This window comes from Sturnira hondurensis, unplaced genomic scaffold, assembly GCF_014824575.4.
Source record: "Sturnira hondurensis isolate 20B ecotype Veracruz unplaced genomic scaffold, ASM1482457v3 Scaffold0011652, whole genome shotgun sequence".
Lineage (NCBI taxonomy): Eukaryota > Metazoa > Chordata > Mammalia > Chiroptera > Phyllostomidae > Sturnira > Sturnira hondurensis.
Window position 1 is genome coordinate 324,969 of NW_028084283.1, and position 13,118 is coordinate 338,086.

The following is a 13,118-nucleotide window of genomic DNA, read 5'->3' on the forward strand; positions in this document are numbered from 1 at the left end:
GTGGTGCTTTGACATGGTTTGTAGCTGTCCACTGGATGCTCTGGCCCTAGTTTTTTTTTTTTTGATGGTGCAGAACGAGGTCACCCCCCACTTCTGTTTTGCCCAGGACACCCTGCCTGAGCTATAAAACAATCTGAGATGGCTGCAGCTAGTGTCAGGCCTGGAGCTCATCAAAGCCAGCTGTTGCTTGTTTGAGAGGATTTCGGAAGTTGTGAAGTATGAGCCAAGAGGAGCCATTTGTATAGAAAATGAGCTTTGATGGGGCAGAGTCTCTGAGGATCTTCAAGGTCGATCAAACAGTGTTAGCTAGGTTGATGGAGCCTCAGGTATGATACCAGCTTGCTGGCTCTGTTGGGGTAGGGTTTAGAAAAGGGACAATGGCCTCTGCTCACCTTAATGCCAGACACTTCAGTTCCTCCCTGTATACCACTGGTGCCTTTCAAGCTGCTACCCCCGTCTTGGAGCTCAAAGGCAGTGAGTATAAGCAGGTGAGTTCATGTGCTGGTTTTTTAAGAGGAACTGCTTGGGGCTCCAGAAGTTTCCTCCACCAACTCACTCTTTGCTGTTTTTTGCAGCCAGAGTTGTGGGGACTTACTTCCTGGCACTGGACCCCTGGGCTGGGGCACTGGACCCCTGGGCTGGGAGGCCTGGTGTGAGGCTGAGACCCTCACTCTCAAGATATCCCCCCTGAATTTTTATGCTCCACATGTGGATGTGGGACCAGCCCATCCACATCTCTGCCCCTCCTACCAGTGTGGATAGATGTGGTTTCTTCAATTCCGTAGTTGTCAGATTTCCATTCAACTCGATTTTATAGTTGTCAGGCTTTCATTCAACTCAGCTTTTGATGGTTCAGAGTGATGGTTGCTCTATATTTTAGTTGTAATTTATTTATTTTCTTTAGAGGGGAAGGGAAGGAGAGAGGGAGAGAAATATCAACGTATGGTTGCCTCTCATGTGTCCCCCACTGGGGACCTGGCCTGCAACCCAGGCATGTTCCCTGACTGGGAATCGAACTGTGATCGTTTCGTTCACAGGCCTGTGCTCAATCCACTGAACTACACCAGCCAGAGCTATTTTAGTTGTAATTTTAATGTGGTTGTGGGAACAGGCGAGCCATTACTGCCTACGCTGCCATCTTGACCAGAAGTTATGAGTAAAGAATTTTTTAAATGGCGTCCCTTTTACACTCAAAAGGGTCCTTGTTTGGAATATACATTTGTGATTGAAAACCCCCTTCTTTATTATTTTAGAGCCTGTTTTCAATCTGCACTTTAAAGTATACTTTATCTACTTATACACAATCTTGTTCCAGAAAGGGTTTAACAAGGTGAATCATGTTACTCATTGAGAAGGACAAAATCCACACTATGGAACGTGAAATGGATAGAGTTTACCAGACATTGAACTTTGCCATAATTTGTGTCCTCTATGCTAATTAATAATACCAGTAAGAATCCCTATTCAGCTTTCATTTCTTGTCATTTGTTAATGCATTCTACTATTCAGCTTTCATTTCTTAAAGTTTCTACTATTCAGCTTTCATTTCTTGTCATTTGTTAATGCATTCATTCCCTCTAGTAAAAGTTCTACTGAATAATGTTTATGTGTCAGGAGTTTTGTTGTTGTTGTTGTTGTTGTTGTTAGGTACTGGTGGCTTATTGTGATTGCCAAGATATTACACTATTAACTAGAACATGTCATGTGAATGAGCACTAAAGATGAACATGTAGATTTATAAATCCTACCAAAACATAGAAGAACCTATACAGGATCAGTTAGCCATTATGAGTTGGAAGATGAGAGCACAACTAGATGTCCTCATAGGGTCTATTCCAGTCTGTGATTGCATACTTAGCATTTTATTTTCCTAAATAGCACTTGCCTGGGGCTATTTCATAATTAGAATGTTTTCATGTGTTTTCTATCAAACAGGAAGGCATGTTATATTCAGGGTAAACAATATGTGAAGCTTAGAGTGGAGAGTTTTGCTCTAAACTTTGTACCTAGTTCTAAATAAAATGTAAAAAAAACATCGTTTGCAGCTACTCTCAAATTTTATTTTCTCTGTTGTTGAAAACTGACATCTTAAAATTTCAAAATGAGATCTGTAGTCTCCCCTCACTGCTTAAGCTAAAATATGAATACATATCCTATATCTAAATACAGGATATACTGTCAATTTTTTTATGGAAGGTTCTTATGCAAAAGTATTCTCATACCACATTTGAGGTTTGCAAAAACTGTTAGAATTCAGAAAGAGTACCCATACAGTTGGTTGTCTTTTTATTTTAATGCTGTTTTCTTTAGCTGCGCAGAAGCTTTTTATTTTGATGAGATCCCATTTGTTTATTCTTTCCTTTATATTCCTTGCTCTAGGGGACATATCAGTAAAAATGTTGCTGCATGAAATATCTGATATTTTCCTGCCAATGTTCTCCTCTAGGACACTGCATGGGAAAACATATTGGCCAATGATACCTCAGACAAAGATTTAATCTCCAAAATATACAAAGAACTCACATGACTTCACTCTAAGAAGACAACTAACCCAATTAAAAAATGGGGAAAGGACTTGAACAGACATTTCTGCAAGGAGGACATACAGAGGATCCAGAGACACATGAAGAGATGCTCAATATCGCTTGCTATCAGAGAGATGCAAATTAAAACCACAATGAGATACCACTTTACACCGGTGACAATGGCTCTCATAAACAAAGCAATAAATAACAAATGTTGGAGAGGGTGTGGGGAAAAGGGGACTCTGGTCCACTGTTGGTGGGATCGCAGACTGGTACAACCACTATGGAAAACAGTATGGAATTTTCTCAGAAAACTAAAATTGGACCTGCCTTTTGACCCAGCAATTCCACTGCTAGGATTGTATCCTAAGAACCCTGAAACACCAATCCCAAAAAACATATGCACCCCAATGTTCATAGCAGCAAAGTTTACAACAGCCAAGAGTTGGAAGCAACCTAGGTGCCCGTCAGTAAATGAATGAATCAAAAAACTATGGTACATTTACACAATGGAATTCTATGCAGCAGAAAGAAAGAAGGAGCTCCTACCTTTTGCAACATCATGGGTGGAACTGGAAAGCATTATGCTGAGTGAAATAAGCCAGGTGTTGAAGGACAAATACCCTATGATCTCACCTTTACCAGGAAGCTAAACAACAAAACAAACAAGCCAGCAAACTATAACCAAAGACACTGAAATAGAGAACAGGCTGACAGTGACCAGAGGGGAGAGGGGAGGGAATTTCAGGGGAAATAGGGGAGGGGTTTAGAGGAACACATATAAAGGATACATGGACAACAACTGAGAAGGGTGGAAATGGGAGGGAGGGAAGGAGCACGGGGATGGGATGGGAGTAATAGACAGAAAACTGTACTTGAAAAATAATTAAATAAAAAAACTGGGGGAAAAAAGAAAGAGTACATTTTTCAATCCTGGAGGGAATTAATTGGATAAAACTGGAATAATTATGAAGCCTTTCTAGCTTGTTTCAAGGTGGGGAAATGAGGTTGGAGTTGGATTGGAGGGGGAAAACAAAAATTCAATCCAAGTATAATCTAGCATGTACTCAAGTAGAAAAGAATTTATACTAGATGCAATATCCTCCAGATGACTACAAAGAAAATGATCAATTTCTGCCTTGAGCATAAATCATTAATCATCATATTGACCTTGTAATAAAAAAATGCTAATCTTAGAAAAAAAACTTCCCCATATAATGTACATTCTGTATTGTACCATATCAGGCTCATTTAAGATAATTCAATGTCCTATATATTTACTTATTCTTCTTGAAAGAGAAAAATGTCTATATAAATCCTCTCACATGAGATAGTTCTCTGTCTTGTGAAAATGTTGACATATCTTTCCCTCCTGTCTCTGGAGAGAAGAGAGCCAGTGTTGGAACTCTACTCTGAGGGGTGGTTAAACACATAATTGTTGGAATCCGACAAATGTAGGCTTAAATCCCAGCTATGCCACTTAGTACAAGTGTGACTACAGGCAGCTAGCATATCCTCTTTGAGCCTCAGCTTTCCTGACTGGAAAATGGGAATGTTCATATCTCACAAGTATACTACAAAGATGGAATGATATAACACATGATAAAACACTGCCAAACAAGTAGAAAGCACTAAAAAAATAGTGTTGCATTACCATTCACTTTTGCAATAAAGTTGTGGAGGCCCTCTCAAACCCTAGCAAGTATCAGAAGCTTCTCCCAAGCCCTGGCTGGCGTAGCTCAGTGGATTGAGCACGGGCCTTTGAACCAGAGGATCGTGGTTCGATTCCCAGTCAGGGCACATGCCTGGGTTGCAGGCCGGTTCCTAGCAGGCTAACTACCAGCAGGGGACGCACAAAAGGCAACCATACATTGATGTTTCTCTCCCTCTCTCCTTCCCCTCTAAAAATAAATAAATAAATAAAATCTTTTTAAAAAAAGAAGCTTCTCCCAATATGTTTTTGATTCAAGTTTACTCACTATAGACTGGTTTTGCTGAATCGCTTTCCTCTGTGGCAAAGTCTTTTTAAGTATGAAAGAAGATAGGCACAGCCTTGAGTGTCCAAGATCTAATTCATTTAAAACAAGCAAAGCCAGCTTCTCTTACTTCACTAGGCAAAGTGAGATTTAACACCTCCTGAGGTCCTCTGTGGCCCTGTTGCCTGTGGAGTCAGAGGGAGTAGTCCATAGATGGTAGGGGTTTATTTGTTTTCTCCAGACTAAGATCATCCACTACAGCAAGAAACATTTAATGAATGTTTATCTTACAGGAGAGGGTAAGATTATGGAATATCCCATATGAATGGTAGAATTCACCTCTCCCACTCAAATGTAGACTTTGGAATGCATATGTATTGGCTCCAATCTCCCAGAAGCAAACCCTGAGAAGAAGATTCCTGTGCAAGTGATTTATTGAGAAAGTACTCTCAGGGGAGGCCAAAAGAGTGGAGAAAACAGAACAGAGAAAGGAAGGAAGCCAAGAAGCAAGGTTGTGATTTTAGGAAAAGTCTAATTTTCATTATGATTCCATTGTGTAGCTTTGGGTTGTAAATTACACCTATATTTCATTTTAACATGAAGCTATGGAACTGGATCTCATATTCCTGCCCATTAGCTATGGGCCTCTCCAGGGGGATACAAATTCAAAGGGTGTATGTATAGGTGAGGCAACCCCAGTAGTCCAAGGTAAAGCAGAAGAAGGCCACAGGTGCTAGTCATTTGCAGAAAAGCACATTGAAACTGGGTGCTGAGCATAGCAAACTGGTCACGGATGGTGCTAAACATCCCACAGTGCATACGATTATGCTGCCCCTTCCAACAAAGAATTCTCTAGTCCCAAATGTCAGTAGTGCTGAGGTTGAGAAAGCCTGTGCTGATAGGTAAATAATGGTGTCTTAGTTTAGCTTCCCACAAAAGCAAACTCTGAGACAAGAATTTGAGTACAACTAGTCTCTTTGAAAGGTGATCCCTGAAAGGACTAGTAGATGTGAGGGCAATGAGACAAGGAAGAGGAAAAAAACAGTAAAGGGTATGTTAGAAAGCAGGTCACTCTCATGGGCAAGTAGGACTCACTCCTACTGGGAAACTCTGGGAGATATATGAGGCATGTCTCAGAGTTGTCTCAAACAAAGACAAGAAATATTTGTCTTCCTAATCCTATCTGTCATGAGTGGAGGACTGCTCCATAAAGTGTTCAATGTTTAGTACTTCCAGCTTCCCCTTAAATAACAAAAAAGTGCCCCCCTAGGTAGAAAGTTTGGGTGATTGTGGCAGGACTCAGTGGGCACATATGCAAATAGTGCTAAACAGGTATGAGTAGGACATCAACAATGTGTGCTAGAGTTGGTCCATCTTGGATTTTTCTGAGGATGATGCCTTTGCCAAAAAAGTAATTCTAATTATGACCATAGTAGGTATCATAGTACACAAGCAAGAATGATATGTTTTAGTTGGAGAGATCCTGTTAGAACATGCAGTTGGAAGGATTCTTGGAAACCATGTGTTCCAGCTCTATATCAGTGTATGACTGTTATTAAGAATATTCTGGTAAATTATCATTGAACATTTGCCTGAATATCCCAGGTTACCAGAAACATCTTAGCTCATGAGGAATTCCCGTTCCATTTTCAGAGAGTGTGATGCAGGAAAGAAAGCCAAGCAGATCTGTCTTGGAACCCGAACGCTTCCAATTTATGGCTGGGTAAGTTTGGTCAAGTTAATCTCTCTGAGTCTTACTCTCTTTAGCTACAAAATATTGGTAATATTATCTACCTCTTAAGATCACTGTGAAGGTTAAATAAGATAATATGAGGAATTTAGCACAACTTCTGACTTACTAGGTGCTAAATAAATATTAGTTGTCTTCACTCCTTTGTCTTCTCTATCCTCTCAAATCTTATGTCATTTCTCTGCTTAACAATATTTGATCCTTTCATTCTGGTTCTACCTTCCAGGCTTGGCTTTCTCTATCACTCATATGGCCTGGCTCTGTGGGACCCCTCTCTTTGGTCACTCTCCAAAAGTGAGTGGAATCCCCTGCAAGGAGACGGATTCAACCACACACTTACCTGGGTCAAAATACACTTAGAGATCACACCCTTTCAATTTTCATGCATGCAAATCAAAATAGGTTCTTTATGGAATAGTGTTCTCTTTTAGCATAAAGAAAAAAATCTGTCTAATTAGGAAAGGAAGGCAGGAAATTTTCTCTTTCCTTGCTCCATTTTAACCCTTGCAAATATTTCTTCCAACCTGTATTTGTCCTTGAGCTCTCCATAATGAAAAGTGCTTTCTATTACTTTTTATAAGGAAAAAATGTAATGTTTCATAGAAAGAAACAACATTCATATTCTGAGTAGAGATGGCTTTGTATTTCAGAAGGGCTCACAAGTCTGCCCTGGGTAGTTGCCAAGAGGTAGGTTGGACAGACAAAGCTTGAGCTGGAAAGAACATCCAGCCTTGAAATTTGAAGTGGCAACTTTTGCAATGCCACTCTCCCTATCCATGATTGAAGTCCCTGAGTATTCTTTCCGGTCAGGCTGACTTCTGGCTGGAAAAGAAAATCACCCAGCAAGAGACTTTGATTTTCTTTACCTATAACATGATCTACTGTTGTGCATGTGTGTGTATACACACACACATATGTGAAAATGTTAACAGTGGTCTGTATCTCTGTGTGACCATTTTGTACTTCTACTTTTCTATATTGTCTGATTTTTTAACAATGAGCATGTATATAAAATTACTGCAGAAAAATCAGGAAAAAAGACCCATTTCTATTCTCAAAGAAAAGGGGGAAACTTGCTCTCCTCTCTCAAGTAAGTCATGTGATCTTACTCTACAAAGCAATGAACAGGGCTCAGGGTTTGTCTCCTGAAGCTGGAGCTGTCTTGATGAATGGCATCCTCCAGTCTTTTGAATAGCAAGCTACTTTGCATTTGAGAAATTAAAATTCAGGAAAATGAAGGTCTTCTCTCTCAATGTCCCCTCCCCTACTTCCTTGGGACTTCATTGGCAATCCTTCTACCTCCTACCAGCAACCAGGAACCTGTGGTTCAATCTGAGGACTGGGAAGAAAGGAAAATCCCTCCTAGGACTGGGGTGACTTGTAGGACAGAGATGCTACCTTATACTTCCTTATTCTTTGCTATGCCTAGCACTGCAGTAGATACAAGGAATCATAAATTTTCAGGAGTGATGAAAACTCAAAGATCATTTGATCCCAGCCCTTATTACAATTGTCACTGTTTGATAACTACCTGCTAAACAGATGAAATGTGGCTACTGGTCAATTTAGCTACACAAGAGGGTTGACCCACAGATGGGTCAATCAGATGCCCCAATTCACCTAGACATCATCCCAGCCAACCCTTTTGTTAATGTCCAGGAATACAAAGACATGACTCAGCATTTATGCCTCTATGACTGGGACAGGAGAAGGGAACACTGACCCATGGTAAGACCAGCACCAAGCACAGGTTCCATTTACAGCTTCTGGGGCTGGTGATGGTAGCACAGCTGGGTCAGTACAAATATGTCTTCCCATAGTCCCCTGCCCCCTCCTTGGGGTGTGTGGACATGGCTGCAGGCCAAAACACAGCACTGTTCCCCAGTTCAGGATAAGGAAATATGTATCTGGGTCTGACTCTCTATGTAAGCACCAGATGGTCGTGATTAAAATTAAATTAAATTAATGTTTGACGGTCCATGAAGGGCATAAATTGCATGGTTTGCTGCTTGTCCAATCTGTCATCTTGTTTCCCTTGGCTTAGGTCAATAAACAATAGCCAAAGTCTCCCTTTCTGGGTCAAACAGTAGCTTATTTCTTTGCTGTGGGAATGGCTGTTCAGCTTACTAAATTAAAGGCTCCTATGTTGCCAAAATTGTGGTTAAGATGCCTTAAAAGGCAGAGAATTCTATCTTCTTGCCACAATCTCCAGCAACCATCTCCCAAACATACTTGTAATGGCAATTACTGGTTAGAATTCAGAAACTGGGAAATCTGAACCTGGCCTAACAGCAGACCATTGCCAAAATCACAAAGCAATTTTCAGCTCTAATGACAGCCTTCTTCATTCACATGGTTTCTAAAGCTTGTGGGCAGTGTTGATGCGCTATCAAATTGCAAAGGAATCCGTGATATCACATTTTAAAATTGCACATCTGCCAAGTACCTTTCCAAAGAACTTTCAAAATTAGAGTTTTGCTCCTTCCCCCTGTGTTACTCAGTGTTCTGATATTTATATTGTCTTTCTAGCTACTTACATCAAAGTAATATTTCAAATTTTGTACATTTGCACAGGAACTTTGCTGAAGATTTCAAAATGTTTAGCATATATTCTTTGGTGGCAAAGATCTGTTTCTCCAGGAATAAAACAAATAGTACAACAAGCAACTGAAGCATGCACACAGTGATAGAAACTGGGATGTACCACCCAGATGGACCTTTGGGACTGAAACACCTAGTCCTCCAGCTGCTGGGAGTGATGCTAGCAGGTGGCCTACAGCTGTCAGCTCACATTGGAGATTGCCTCTACTGAAGAAAAGTGCCTTGCCCAAGACCTTGTCTCCTTCTAAGGGCAACCCACATCTTCCAACTCAGAACAACTTGGTGAGGCCCACTTTTCTGTTGGGAGATGCCCTGCCTGGTTTCAGGAGCTGCAATCCCACCCCCCACCCCCCATGGCTAAAGCTAAGTTAGCAACCTTCAGACCATAAGCCATTAAGGGGACAAAGCTTATCTCCCTGGCAGGAGTGCTGCTTCTGCTCCTTTTTCCATATCTGGCCCCCAGTGCCTGATCAATTAGCCAATGATGGGTAAGATTTCCCAAGAGGGGAATGACCTAAGACAGGCATGACACATGGAGGCCCCAGGGAAGGACTTGGGGGCTATGGAGAAAGGGGATGATGGACCCTCTTCCCTTGGCTTTGATAAAGCCTGAGTCCTCATTCTGTCTTCGAGAAGTCTCCTAATCTCTTGGCTATCTTGCCTCCTCTGCCTGACTTAAGCCTGAAACAATGACAGAAGGCAGTGCAGCCCTGAGCTGGAAAAGGCTGGCTATCCAGGTGATCAGACCTGAGAAAGAATACATAAAATCCTGTGAAACCTGCTTTGCTAAGAATGTTATCAATTAAATGATGGCGGCCCGAGCAGGAAATGAGTTTGTTTCCCAAAGTTTTGTAGCCTTTAAGCTGATAGACCCTGACTCATAATAAGCCCTAATAGTTCTTTGTATGCTATCTATTGTTTGATCCTTACTGCCTGACAATGATTAATGAGCTGTACCTGTATTCTTGTGCAAATTAAACCCAATAAAAGCCTGTCTAGGCTAGGGTGTCAGGCACTCCCCCCTCGAGAGAGTGGCCTGCCCATTTTCCTCCACAGGACTTGGTAGCCCATGTGAATTTGTCTCGTATCTTGTCCATAACACTGCGGGGACTGGGGGCCGGTGTCTGTGTCACTTTTCTTGCTGTTTTCTGCACTTGGACTTCTCTTCTACATTACTGCCTGCCTCTTTCTCTCATTTCACTCAGGTCTCAGCTCAGATGTCACCTCATAAGAAAGGCTTTTCCTGGTCTCTTTTCCTAAAGTAGCACACATTCACCCCTTCCCTCAACCCCACCCTCATGGCTCCCTGTGCCCTTATACTGATTTCCTTTTCTTCATAACTCTTATCACTATCTGACATTATTTAGATACTTATCTATTACTTAGTTTATTGCCTATCTTCCTACTATAATATAAACTGTGATGTCTGGCACTTTAGCTGTTTTGTTCATTGCTTTATCTCCACTACCTAGAAAAATGCCTAGCATGTATATACACTCAGAAAATATTCGTAAATGAATGAATGAATGAATGATTATTTGCCTACTATCTTAGCTACTTCCTAGCACTTAGGCTGCCTAGCTCTCCCATTTTATGCCCCAAGAATGAGAATCCTGACAGGGTAGCATGATAGTAAAAAAACACAGGCTTTGGTGTTAGGCTTTCTTACTCACTTAGTTCACAATTGCATAGTTCCTAAGCTACATCACATTGCTCTTGGTACTTTAATGATATTGATGCATTTAATGCTCATAACAGTCATAAGAGGTAGGTATAAGTAGGTATTACTACTATTCTTCCCATTTTAAAGATGAAAATAGTGAGTAGCAGAGAGGTGAAGTAATTTGCCAGGTAACACATCTCGTAGGAGTCAGAATTTGAACCTAGTCAATCTTTCTCCAGAATCTCTGCTGCTTACTAGCTGAATAATTTTGGGTAAGTTCCTCTCTGAATTGGTTTCTTTGCCCATAAAAAGTAGACCTAATAACACAGAGTTATAAGCATGAAATTGTTAGGTAGGATAGATAGTAAACCAAGGCAGGAAGGAGACACATCCCACCCACTAACTCAGCAGTCCTCAGCCCAGTCCAATAAGATTGCCAGGTATTCCAAACACCACAAGAAACACCATTACTAGCACAGGAGGAGAGGAGCCCTTGAAGTTCTGTATGTATTGTTTTTACTATCTGGGAAAGAAAGCCTTTAAGACTGTGTACTCATCCCAAGGCCTGGAAGAGAGAAGAGGAGGGGGTCCACTGTGCTCAAAGAAGAACCTCATAAAACAACTTTGGTTAATTGCCTGCCCCTGGTCTCTATCTGTTTTATGAGGAAGGTCCCTAGGGCTTATAGAAAGAACCCACAAATAACTTTGAGTAACTGTCCCAACTTTAATTAACTGCCTCCTGTCACATAGCTGTTTTACAACAAAATGAATAAATGGGATCTGAAGCAAGGTAAGGATTCAGGCTAAGAGATCCCTACATTTGGGTAGTCACATCCCTCCAGGGAAGCTGGCACCACCTTTACCCACCAAATCAATATGTAACTCCCTCACCCCCACCTGACCAACTATATAAGTCCTCAGGACAAAGGACCTGATGCTGTTGCCACCCTTACCTTGCCCTGTCCTGAACCTATGCCTTTTACCCCCTCACCTTAGCTAGGCCCATGAGAATGTATCACCAATTAACCTGGCCTGCACACTAATAGACTTGCTGATCTATAATTTTTTACTGCATTGGCAAGAGGGACAAAGTTTCTCCTGTAACAAAATTAGATGAGTATGTAAAGTGCTTAGCAATGTTCCTCATCCACATAAGCACTTACTAAAGTGTAGTTGTTATAATTTTTGTCCTAGTGCCTTGCCTTCTTCTATAACCCAGCAGACTACATAGACTTCCAAATATTACCCTCATTTGACTTTTGTGTCATTTTGGATGCCCTATATTGACTGCTTGACTCTTTCTTAAATCCTTGGATAATATACTCACTGATCATTCTGATGCTCATGGACTTCCACCCTTGACTCCACTTTAGCTTGCTGCTTCCCTATAGATAGACCAAGGGCTAGGTCCACAACTCCTCACTTCTACCCTTCCTTGTTAGATCTCAAAACAAACTAATTACTAGAGTCAGGAGCAAAAAAACTCTGGTGGCATGACCTGCCTTTAACAACTGGTCTTGCAGTTCTTTGGGGTTCCTATTACTTGTTATAATCACCCAGATAAGCCACAGCCCACAGTTGCCCATATGTGGTAGCCACATTCATGAACTATCCAGATATACCTTCAATGAAGTCCTTTTTGTTGCAGGCTGTTAGGTGTTCTGGTGGTAGACAACCCTCAGTTCTCAGTCCCTTCAAGGATTACCTCAGCTCCAGAGAGCCACCTTGACCAAAAGGCAGTTTCTTTGATGACCTTCTGAGGTTGTCCATATACAATGACAGATCAGTGCAAAAACACAAACTCCCAGCCATTTGGCCAAACTCAGGACAACTCTGATGGCGATTATAGCTCCAGAGCTCCCTATGGATTGCTAGAGGCTCTTTTGGGCCTGGGCCTGCATCACAGTTCTGCTTCTCCTTCTGCCCACTCTTGCTTCTTTCCCCTCCTTTCCCCAGGTATTGATCCCAAGGGCATGTCCTAATAAACCTCCTGCCTCCTATGCTGTCTCAGACTCAGTCTCCCAGACATTGCACCCTATAACACCAGGGCAAATCTTATTCACTGACACTCATTTTCATGGTTTCTGGATTCCTCCCAGGATTAGAACTCCTTAATCAATTCCCCAACTCATCCCCAATCATTGTATACTTTCTCTTAGAAGTATGACTAGTCTAGCTTGCCTGCTTACACAAGCATGTAAATAAAGCCAGAAAAATAATCTTCCATTTTGCCCATTAATTAATTTGTTGCCTACTGTTCATCACTTCAGCTCAGGACTTCTCTTTCCTCAAGGAAATGAGACAGATGATCATGGGTTGCCACATAACACCGGTTCTTTGCTTTGACCTCTTGAGTTCTAGCAGGATTTACCAGCAAACAACAAGCTCATTTAGCTATATGACAGAAGCAGACAAAGAGTCAGTCATTAAGGAAACATAAACAACTAAGAGTTTTACCTGTTTCATGAAACTGATATATTTATAAACATGCCCTCAGGCAAGGGTCAGCCTCAAGGACACCCACTTTGGGAATAACAAATCCCAAAATACTTATGTTTTATGACCATAAATTACATTTTTATTTAATTTTTTATTTATTGGCT